Source organism: Antechinus flavipes, chromosome 3, assembly GCF_016432865.1.
Source record: "Antechinus flavipes isolate AdamAnt ecotype Samford, QLD, Australia chromosome 3, AdamAnt_v2, whole genome shotgun sequence".
NCBI lineage: Eukaryota > Metazoa > Chordata > Mammalia > Dasyuromorphia > Dasyuridae > Antechinus > Antechinus flavipes.
Window position 1 is genome coordinate 112,459,024 of NC_067400.1, and position 12,705 is coordinate 112,471,728.

Genomic DNA, 12,705 nt, shown 5'->3' on the forward strand with positions numbered 1-12,705 from the left:
AATCAGATGATCAAAAAGTTGTCTGATAGAACTAGGAAAAAAACAACCAGAACAACGTAAGGTCAAGAATATCAAGGGGATTAATGAAAAAAAATACAAAGGTAGGAAACCTGGCAATATCACATCTCAAACTATATTATAAAGCAGTAACCATCAGAACTCTGGTATTGGCTAATAAATAGAGTTGTGGATCAGTGGAATTGAATTGATATACAAAACACAGTTGCCAATAACCATGAAAAGCTACTATCTGTTAAAACCAAAGAGTCTAGCCTTTGGGATAGGAATTCACTGACAATTACTGTGAAAACTAGGAAATATTAGCATACAGCCTTGGCATAAACCTATATCTCATATCATATACAAGATATGGTCACAATGGATACATGGTTGAGACATAAAGAATGACACCTTAATTAAGTTAAAAGGGCACAGAATAGTCTATGATACATAGAGAAGGGAAGAATTCAGAAACAAATAAGAGATATAAATATGTAAGGCAAAATAATATTGATTAAATAAAATTATGTTAAACCAAACTAATACAGCCAAGATTCAAAGGAAAACAATCTATAAAGCAAGTATCTTTGATAAATGCTTTGCTTCTCAAATATATAGATGAGTGAGTGAAATTCATAAGAATATTAGCCATTTCCCCAACTGATAAATGGTCAAATGCTATGAATAGGAAACTATCTATAGGGATAGGAAGAAGTGCTCTAAAATCACTTTGGATTAAAGAAATGAAAATTTAAAAAAATTTGAGATTCTACTTCATACCTACTAGAATGGCTAAAATGACAAGAAAGGGAAGTAATAAATGTTACAGAACATGTGGGGAAATTTGGACATTGGTGGAGTTATGAACTAAACTATCTATTCTGTAGAAAATTTCGATTACATCAAATTAAAAAGCCTTTGTACAAATAAAACTAATGCAAACAAGATTAGAAGGGAAGCAACAAACTGGGAAAACATTTTCACAGTTAAAGGTTCTGATAAAGGCCTCATTTCCAAAATATATAGAGAACTGACTCAAATTTATAAGAAATCAAGCCATTCTCCAATTGATAAATGGTCAAAGGATATGAACAGACAATTTTCAGAGGATGAGATTGAAACTATTACCACTCATATGAAAGAGTGTTCCAAATCATTATTGATCAGAGAAATGCAAATTAAGACAACTCTGAGATATCACTACACACCTGTCAGATTGGCTAAGATGACAGGAAAAAATAATGATGAATGTTGGAGGGGATGCGGGAAAACTGGGACACTAATGCATTGTTGGTGGAGTTGTGAACGAATCCAACCATTCTGGAGAGAAATCTGGAATTATGCCCAAAAAATTATCAAAATGTGCATATCCTTTGATCCAGCAGTGTTTCTATTGGGCTTATATCCCAAAGAAATACTAAAGAAGGGAAAGGGACCTGTATGTGCCAAAATGTTTGTAGCAGCCCTGTTTGTAGTGGCTAGAAACTGGAAAATGAATGGATGCCCATCAATTGGAGAATGGCTGGGTAAATTGTGGTATATGAATGTTATGGAATATTATTGTTCTGTAAGAAATGACCAGCAGGATGAATACAGAGAGGCTTGGAGAGACCTACATGAACTGATGCTAAGTGAAATGAGCAGAACCAGGAGATCATTATACACTTCGACAACGATATTGTATGAGGACATATTTTGATGGAAGTGGATTTCTTTGACAAAGAGACCTGAGTTTCAATTGATAAATGATGGACAAAAGCAGCTACACCCAAAGAAAGAACACTGGGAAACGAACGTGAACTATCTGCATTTTTGTTTTTCTTCCCGGATTATTTATACCTTCTGAATCCAATTCTCCCTACGCAACAAGAGAACTGTTCGGTTCTGCAAACATATATTGTATCTAGGATATACTGCAACATATCCAACATATAAAGGACTGCTTGCCATCTAGGGGAGGGGGTGGAGGGAGGGAGGGGAAAAAAAATCGGAACAGAAATGAGTGTCAATATAATGTAATTATTAAATAAAAAATTTAAAAAAAAAAATAAAATAAACTATCTATTCTGGAGAGCTATATAGAATTATTCCCAAGGGGCAACCAAACTGTGCATACCCTTCAATCCAGCAATACCATTACTAGGTCTGTAATCCCAAAGAGATTATTAAAAAAAAAAAAAAAAAAAAAAAAAAGAAATAAAAAGGTGTTACATGTCAAAAATATTTATAGGAGCCATTTTGTGTGGTGTCTTCTGAATGGATGTTCATCAACTGGGGAAGTTTTTTCAAGCTGTGATATATGAATATGATGGAATATTGTACAATAAAAAAGGATGAATTGGCAGATTAAAAAAAAAAAAAAAACTGGAAACACATGTATGACCTGATGTGAACTGAAATTAACAGAACCATGAAAACATTGTACACAGTATTAGCAAAATTGGGTGATAATCAATTATGCATGATTTAGCTTTTTTTCAGCAACACAATGATTCAAGACAAGTACAAAGGATTCAAAAAGGAAAATGCTATCCTTATACAGTTAAATTACTGATGCAGATCAAAGCATTTTCCCCATTTACTGTATTTTTTCTTCTTTTTTAACATTTTTTTTTCATGTCAGAACCATGACTAATATAGAAATATGTTTTAATTGATAACACATGTATTATATCAAATTACCTACCATCTTCAAAGGAATGGAATGGAGGAAAGGAAAAAAAATTGGAATATGAAATCTTATAAAAATGAATGCAAAATTTTTTCTTGACATAACTGGGGGAGGGAAATAAAATATTACTAAAAATAATTTTTTTAAAAAATATATATTGTTTTAATTCCCAATATTTACTTCTGGGAATGGAGCCAAAATGGCAGAGTAAAGCCAAGAAGCTGTTAGAGTACTCCCAATTTACCTCAAAAACCACATGAAACCAAGACTCTGAACAGAGTCTGACAGAATGAAACTACTTTCAAGCTCAAGATAGACTAGAAAAACTTCAAGAAAGGTCAGTCTCGCTGAGGTGAAAAGGATGTTCAACCCAGTTCAGATAGACTCTAGGAAAGCCAGTGAGAAGATCTTAATCACAATAACTTAGCAACTAATACCTTCATTCCTGGCTCAGTAGTGTAGCAGATCAGTGGGGTAGCTTCCCGTTCCATCTCAGAAGGAAACAGCCTGGGAAACCCCTTTACCTTTGTTTACATCCCTAAAAGGGAAAATGATATCTGTAACTCTTGAGAACAGTATCTCTCACTGGGACAGTCAGAGTGGGACACTGTGGACTGAAGGTGTGATTGTGAATGGACTCCAATGTGATGATGTGAAAGAAAAAAGACATTAAAGGGTAGAAAAAGGTCAGTGCTGAAAAATGAGGAAAGGAAAGGTATGATAGGACAATTAGTCTTCTTGAAGAGGTGCAAAAAAATCTATTATAATAGAGGAAAAGAAGATAGGGGAATGAGTATTGTGTGAAGCTTGACCTCATCAGTTTTTGCTGGAAGAAGAAATAACACAATCATTCAATTGGACATAGAAATTTATTTAACACTAGAAATAAAGAGAAAGAAAGGAAGGAGAAAGAAAAAGGAGAAAGAGTAAAAAAAAAAGGGAGAAGCAGGATAGAAGGGAGGATAGAAATGTTAGGAAAATAGGTAAGAGAATGGGGTAAGGAGCTTTAGAATGTAAGGTAGTTGGTGGAATGGGGGAAAAAAAACATTAAGAGAAGGAGGATGGGTAATAGAAGATAATGTAGTGGGTGCAGTGAGTTAAAAAAAAATAGGACAACATGGTAGAAAGAGATAAAAAAGTATAAACAGGAGAGAAAATAATATTGAGGGAAATATATTGGTAATTATAACTGTGAATGTGAATGGGATGAACTCCCCCATAAAATGGAAGCAAATAACAGAGTGGATTAAAAACAGAAGACTACCAAATGTTGTTTACAAGAAAGACAACTGACACAGAAAGACATACAGAAAAAAAGTAAAGATGGAACAGAATTTAATATGCTTGAGTTGAAGTAAAAACAAAAAGCAGGGGTAACAATTCTGATCTCAGATAAAGGAAAAATTTTTAAAAAATAGATCTTAATAAAAAAAAAAGATGAGGAAGGAAAAGATATCTTGATTAAATGTACCATAAATAATGAAGCAATAATGATACTAAAATGTATGCACCAAGTGATAGGGCAGGCAAATTCTTAGAGATTTTACATCAGTTACAGGAAGAAATAAACAGCAAAACTATACTAGTGGGGGACATCAATCTTTTCCTTTCAGAATCAGAGAGATTAAACCATGAAATAAAAAAGAAAGAATCTAGGGAGATTAATAAAATCCCATAAAACAGAGATATGATAGATCTCTGGAGAAAATTGGACAGAAAGGAATATGCCTTTTTTTCAGCAATGCTAGGTACCTACACAAAAATTGATCATATATTAGGGTATAAAAAACATCACAATTAAATGCAGAAAGGCAGAAATAGTAAATGCTTCCTTTTCAGACAATAAAATTTATATACATTTTATAATAAAATTATATTCAATAAAGGAACAGGGAAAGAGAGACTAAAAACCAATTCAAAATTAAATAATGTAATTTAAAAAATGAGTGAGTCAAATAACACATGACAGAAACAATCCATAATTTCATCGAAGAGAATGACAATAATATGACAACATACCCAAACCCATGGAATGAAGCTAAAGCAGTTCTTAGGGAAAATTTTACATCTATAAATGGATACATGAATAAAACAGAGGAAGAGGAGATCAATGAATTGGGCAATTCAACTAAAAAGCTGAGGGGGCGGGGAGTTAATTAAAAACTCCCAATTAAATAGCAAATTAAAATTCTGAAACTCAAAGGAGAAATTAATAAAATTGCAACTAAGAAAATTATTGAACTAATAAGTAGTAATAAGAAAAAAAATGATAAACATTCGGTTAATTTGATTAGAAAAAAGAAAAAAAAATAACAAATCATCAGCACCAAAAATGAAAAGGCTGAACTTTCCACCAATGACAAAGAAATTAAAGTAATAATTAGGAGGTATTTTGTTCAACTTCATGGTAGCAAGTCTAGCAATATAATGGAAATGGGTGAATATATAAAAAATATAAACTGCCCAGATTAACAGAAGAGAAAATAAATTACTTAAACAGTCCCATTTTAGAAAAAAAAAAAAAGAAATTGAATAAGCCTTTAAGGAACTCATAAGAAAAAATCTCCAGGGCCAGATGGATTCTATCAAACATTTAAAGACCAATTAATTACAATACTATGTGAACTATTTGGAAAAATAGCTAAGGAAATAGTACTGAAAAATTCTTCCTATGAGACAAATATAGTACAGATACCTAAACCAGGAAGAGCCAAACCAGAAAAAGAAAATTACAGACCCATTTCCCTAATGAATATCGATGAAAAAAAAATTAAATAAAACAGTAGCAAAGATATTGTAGAAACTTATCAGCGTGAAAATACTATGACCAAATGGGATGTATACCAGGAATGAAGGGCTGGTTCATTATCAGGAAAATTATTACCATAAACTACCATATCAATAACAAAAACTAAAGAAATTATATGATCTCAATAAATGCAGAAAAAAAGCTTTTTGACAAAATATAGCACCAGTTTTTATTTAAAAAACACTAAAGATCAAAGAGATAAAGAGAGCTTTTCATAAAATAATAAGCAGTATCTATCTAAAACCAACAGCAAGTATTATTTGTAATATAGAGAATCTGGATGCATTCCCAATAAGATCCCAGGTGAAAGAAGGATACTTATTATCACCAATGTTATTCAACATTGTACTAGAAATATTAGCTTTAGCAATTAGAAAAGAAAAAGAAATTAAAGTAGGCAATGAGGAGATAAAACTATTACTCTTTGCAGATGATATCATGATATATTTAAAGAATCCTAGAAAATCATCCAAAAAACCTTTGGGAAACATTTCACAGCTTTATCAAAGTAGCAGGATATAAAATAAATTCACACAAATTATCAGCATTTCTATGTATTACTGACAAAGCTCATTAGCAAGTGATAGAAAGAGAAACCCCCCATTTAAAATTACTGTATACAAAATAAAATACTCAGAGGTCTACCTGCCAAGACAAACCCAAGAACTAAATAAACAAAATGACAAAATACTTCTCATACAAATAAAGTTATATCTAAACTGTTGGGAAAATATCAGTTGCTCAGTTTTATTTATTCAGTGCCATGCCAAACTTCCAAAAATTATTTTATTGAACTAGAAAAAATAATAACAAAATTTATGTGGAAGAACAAAAGATCTAGAATATCAAGATAATTAATTGTAAAGAGGCAGAACTCTGGAGAAGTATATTTGAAAGAAGTATACTTGAAACAAGATGTTAATTCAGAGGAATTGATGAAACAATGGTTATCTAGTTTACATACACTTAGTATTTAGCATAGTTATGCAGTAGTTCCCTAGTTCACACATATTCAGTATGCTGTAATGATGTAATTGTAATAGGGTATATAACAATTGTAGATAGGAAATCAGATAAAAGTAAGACTGGCAGACGGGCAGACTGGGGGGAGGAGAGAGACTGGGTCAGACTATGACAGGCACAGACTGTGTAAGAGACAATAAAGACTATGGACTCCATTCTCATGGTGTCTCTCCTGGTGAGACCAAGGCTCTCTAGAAAACTAGTATGAATATTACAATTAATGAAAACAATTTCAAAGGAGAGTTTCTTAGGAGTACCAAACTAAAAAGTGTATTAAAAAGTAGCAATTAAAACCATTTGATACTGACTAAGAAATAGAGTGATAGATAAGTGAAATACAATATATATATATATAATACAATCATCAAGGTCTATAGAAATCTAGTATTTCTGAAATAAGAACTCAATATTTGACCAAAAGTACTGGGAAAACTGGTACATGATATGTCAAGTACTTGCATAGATCTAGATCTCACGCCGCATACTAAAATAAAGTCAAAATGGGTACATGATTAAAAGGGAAGTCCAAAGCTGGAGGAAAATCTTTACAGCCATTGTTTTTGATAAAGATCTAATTTTTAAATTATGTAAAAAAAAACTGTGAAATTTATAAGAATACAAATCATTTTTCAATTGATAAATGATCAAAGGATATGAATAATTTTCAGATGATAAAGTTAAAATCATCTATAGTTATAAGAAAAAATGCTCTAAATCACTATTGATTAGAGAAATGCAAATCAAAACAACTCTCAAGTACCATCTCATATCACTCAGATTGGCTAAGATGACATGAAAAGATAATGATAAATGTGGGAGGGAATGTGGGAAAACTAGGGCATGAATGTATTGTTGGTGGAGTTATGAAATGATCCAACCATTTTGGAGAGCAATCTGGAACTATGCCCAAAGGGCTATAAAACTGTCCCAGCAGTGCCATTACTGGTCTGTATCCCAAGGAAATCATAAAGGAGGGAAAAAGGACTCACATGTGCAAAAATGATTGTAGCAGCTCTTTTGGTGAGAGCAAAGATTTGGAAAATGACTAGAGGCCCATCAGTTGGCGAATGGTTTAACAAACTGGGCTGTATAAAGATAATGAAATATTATTGTTTTGTAAAAAATGATTAACAAGCTGATTTTAGGAAGGCCTGGAAAGATTTACACGAATTGATGCTGAGAAAAACAAGCAGAACCAGAAACACTTTGCACACAATAAAAGCAAGACTGCGTGATGATTAACTATGAAAACTTTTGTTTTCTCAGTGGTTCAGTCATCCAAAACAATTCCAATAGATTTTTGATAGAAAATGCCCTCTGCATCCAGAAAAAGAACTAAGAAGAGTGAATGTAAATCAACATAAACATATGCTATGTTTTCACTTCGTTTTTCTGTTGTTTTGTTTTGTTTTTCTCTCCAATGGTTTTTCCTTTTTGCTCTGATTCTTCTCTCCTAACATAATTCATAAAGCAATGCATATTAAAAAATGCATGAAAAAAAAAAAAACCTAAAGTCTCAATTCATCCTATAAGAAATGTTGCTCTTTTGATGTTTGTCCTTAATTCTCAAAGAGAACCATGAGATCAGGAAGATGATGCTGTGACATGTAAGTGAATTGGATTTAAGTGAGGGAGGACTGTGCCAAGTCTCCTGTCTCATATTTCCCTCAAGAGCAATATGGGTCCAGTGGCAACTGGAGATGACCCTGGATTAAATGGGAGGCCTTGGCCTTTTTAAACTAAGGTCTTCAACAAATCTTAGTTTGACTGAGACCATACTTATTCAATGATTAAAGCTAGGCAGTAATTGAGAGAAAGAATCTCTTTCACCTAGTCCAAAAAAAGCTTAGTAAGTAAATTAAAGAATGAAGGCATCTGATAGGGAAGACACTCAGGGTTTCTGGGGAGAATAAAAAAAGACTGCTATGTACAGTAAATTTGAGTCAATCAGGACCCAAACAATGATCAAATGGGGCTTGACTTAGTACCTATTGGTGACCAATTAGAATCAGATTTGTTTTGGTTTAAAGTCTGGTCTTTAAGAGAGAAATCTAGCTAATAAACCCCAACATATCCTGGGGGGCTTCAAAGGCACCAAAAGAAGAAAAAATGCTTTTAAGAGCATCTGTATATAATTGTGTGATACCCTATGTGGTCATGGGAAGAGAAGGAGGGAAATAGGGAGGGAAGAGGAAAATAAGAAAGAGAGTGAGAAGGAAAGGGGGGAAAGAAAAAGAAAAGGAAGGAAAAGAAGGGAAAGAAAAGAGGAAGGAAGGAAGGAAAAAAAAGGAAGAAAGGAAAGAAAGAAGGAAGGAAGAAAAGAAGGAAGGAAGAAAGGAAGGAAGGAAGGAAGGAAAGAAGGAAGGAAGGAAGGAAGGAAGGAAGGAAGGAAGGAAGGAAGGAAGGAAGGAAGGAAGGAAGGAAAAAAGAAAAGGAAGGAAGAAAAGAAGAAAGGAAGGAAGGAAGGAAGGAAGGAAGGAAGGAAGAAGGAAGGAAAAGAAGGAAGGAAGGAAAAGAAGGAAGGAAAGAAGGAAGAAAAGAAGGAAACCTTCCAACTGACCAATTCCAGGTCAGTTTTATTCACAAATGTATTTGTTTTTCTTCATTTTTGAAGAAGCTTATGACATCAGAGAGATGATTCCATGGCATGCAAGTGAATAGAATTTAAGTGAGGGAGTGCTGTGCAAGGTCTCCTACAGTACTTACCCCTCTAGAATCATCTGGGTCCAGTGTCAACATATAGATCAAGACAAATAGAGATGGCGCTGGTTGAAATGAGAGATCTTGTCCTTTTTAAGCTGAGGTCTTCAATGGGACTCAGTTTGAGTGATTGTTGGGAGAGGAGTCAGGAATGGTTTGATGAGAAAAAGGAGCAATTCATTATTTTTAATAAATTAAAAAAAACTCTTATTGAGTACTTCCTATTTGTGTAAAAGTGTGCTAAGTACTAGAAATAGAAGGGTAAAAGTGAATGTACACCCTAGCATTAAAAAGTCTATATTTTAATGGGGAAGACAGCATATATATATAATATATATATATATATATATAAATGGATATATACATACCCACATACATATTTAAATGACAGACAACATGTGTATACAAATAAACCATGGAGAAGGAGACACTAGCATTTGGAAGAACCAAGAAGATACTACTATAGAAGGTGATATGAGAAGAAACCAGAGATTTTAAGAGAAAGTAGTGAACAGAGCATTCCAGGACATGGGAATAACTAATACAAAAGCACAGAGAGGGAAGATAGAGAATTCTAGGTGAGAAATTACAAGTATCCCAGTGTAGTTAAACAATAAAGAATGAGAATAATACATAAACCTAGGAAGGCAGAAAGAGGACAAATCAGTTCTAGGTGTTAAACAATATTCAATGGCATTTGCTTTGAAATAAATGCCAATTTTATAATTTTATATATGTGAAATCTTTGTTTTGTTTTGTTTTTAAGTCTGGAGATATAAAATTCACCCTGGTTTTGCTTTATTTTTTTGTGTTATTTCATACATTTGTTTTAAAAAAAAATGTGATTTTTTTATGTATTTGCCTGCAGGTGACTGGCTTCTGGTGTCTCTTTGTGGCCACAGCCCTAATAATACAAATAAAGAAGCATATAATGATTTCATTGACAATACATAGAAAATGAGCCATTTGGGGAAATAATTTATACTCTTGATTTTACCTTGACTTATGTCCATGATCATCCCTGCCAAGTTAAACATATTATAACTTTAAAAGATATAAAATTGTTAATGTATATGGATGAAATCAACCAGTATAGTTCCAACAATAATTTCCTTGAATATTTATTTATTATATAAAAACATTATATGGATTCAATAAAATATGACAAAGAAAACTAGAATCTAAAGATTTCCATTTACAATTCAGAGGTGACAATGAAACAAAGTCATAGCTACAAATACCTTGTTCTCTTTCTGACAAGACATGATTAATATAAACATATCAAAGAGAAGACAGTAGGTCAATATAATAAGACGTGATAGCATTTTAGAGTCAAAGTCAAATTTGAAAACCGAATTAAAGCATTAAACCTACATGATGCTGAATTTGATCACTTTTAAAACTGAAAAATATAACAAAATTGAAAAATATCCTAACAAAAACCCAAACAATAAAACATAAAGTCCAAAACTTTATGGCATGCAAAGAAAGATTAATATTTTAATGACTAAAATCCATGAATAGAATGAAAACATGCCTCCATGGGCCAATAAACATCAGCCAGTAAAATGATGACAATAATGTATTGAATAAATGGCTAAATCATAATTTTATGTATTTGTGTGTGTATGTGTAAATGGAGGATGTTGTTCAAGTCTTTCAGTGAAGTCTAATTCTTCATGACCCCTTGACCACATTTGCTATTTTCTTGGTTAGCGTAATGGTTTGTCATTGTATTGTACTGGTTTGCCATTTTGTTCTGTGACTTATTTCTTACAGAATTGGAGTCTGAGACAAACAGGATTAAGTGACTTCACCAGGGCCAAACCACCAGTAAGTATCTGAAGTTGAATTTGAACTCAGAAAAATAAGTCTTCTGATTCCAAACCCAGTACTTGAAGCTGTATGGTAACAATACGGAACCATTTTGCTGCAAGAAACAATAGAAGAGTTAACCTTAAGAAGGTGGACTTTGTTATCAGTGTAAAATATAAAAGAAGATCATAAGGACATTATGACAATTTACTATATTCTGTAAAATTTGGTACTTAATTGATACTTGGAGTGTGAATTACCTATCAGAAGCTTTGTATATACCCATCTGTCATTGATTTACCTAGGGAGGATTGTTCAATGAAAAGAATATTGGATTTTAATTCAGAGGACTGAGATTCAAATAATCTGTCACATAATAATTCTGACTTTAAACACAACACTTAGTGACCCTGGGTCTGCTTCCTCATCTATAAAAAGAAAGAAATTGATTAGCTGGACTGTAAGCTCTCTTTTAGCTTGAAATTTATGATCATATGAAATATTGGCCTCTGAATCCTGAAATATTCAACCAATTGAACCATACTATAACAATCATTAAAACAGAGATCTTTTTTCCATAAATTATTAAGATATAGCACTAAAATACAAAACCACACAATGATATTTAAATACATGTTGCCATCCCAAATGTTCATATTCTGGAAGCTACATAGACTTAAAAGTTTTCAAAGTAGAACTGCTTAATTATGGAGATCAAAATCATGTGAGAATAGGATGAGGTCTGCCTGCTATTAGTAGTATTTAGAATGCTTTCAAAGAACGTACAGATGATCATTCCTAATAGTCCTCTTCAAGTATAAAACAGTTTATCCATCTGTGTAGATATAAATAGAACATTGCATGTAAGGAAATAGTAAATAGATAATGAATTCTCAGGACTTCTTCTAGTCAAGTCCCATTGAAAAGAGAATAAAAATGTCATAATAGCAATAATATCAACTCATTTAAATTGCATTTTTACTGACATATAGAATATTCATACAGCAGTTACAAATTTTCAAGGAATTTTGTATAGACTAATTAAAACTATATGTATCTCAACAGAATTGTCGTGAAAGACTTTTTTTTTTTTCCTGACCACCTAAGATTAAGCTCTCGCTGTCTTGCTGTCTGTCTCTATCTCTGTCTCTGTCTTTGTTTCTCTTTCTCTGTCTCTATCTCTGTTTTAAATTTTTAAGTCTCTCTCTCTCTCTCTCTCTCTCTCTCTCTCTCTCTCTCTCTCTCTCTCTCTCTCTCTCTCCCTTTCTCTTTTGTTATGGACTCTGTTGGCAATCTAGTAAGACAAATAGCTTCCTTTGTAGAATAATGTGATAAGTCGTCAAAGAAAATACTAAATTTGAGTTAGTGAAAATAATAGTACCTGTGTCTCCCATTCAAGTTCACAGACCACACTTTAAGAATCCCTGGACCAGCATCTCTTTCATGATAATAAACATGCAACAATAATGACAATAGCAATAATATTGATGATATGATGATAACAATAATAATAATTTGATCCATTTTAATTGTGACAGTATTTATGAAATATTAAAAAATATGTTCCGGACAATAATTTCATAGGATTTTTTTTTACTAAAAATTTAATTAACATGTAACCTACAACATTACAAAAATTTGACAAAACTACTACTTGATTTACCTTTATCTCAACTTAAAACATAAT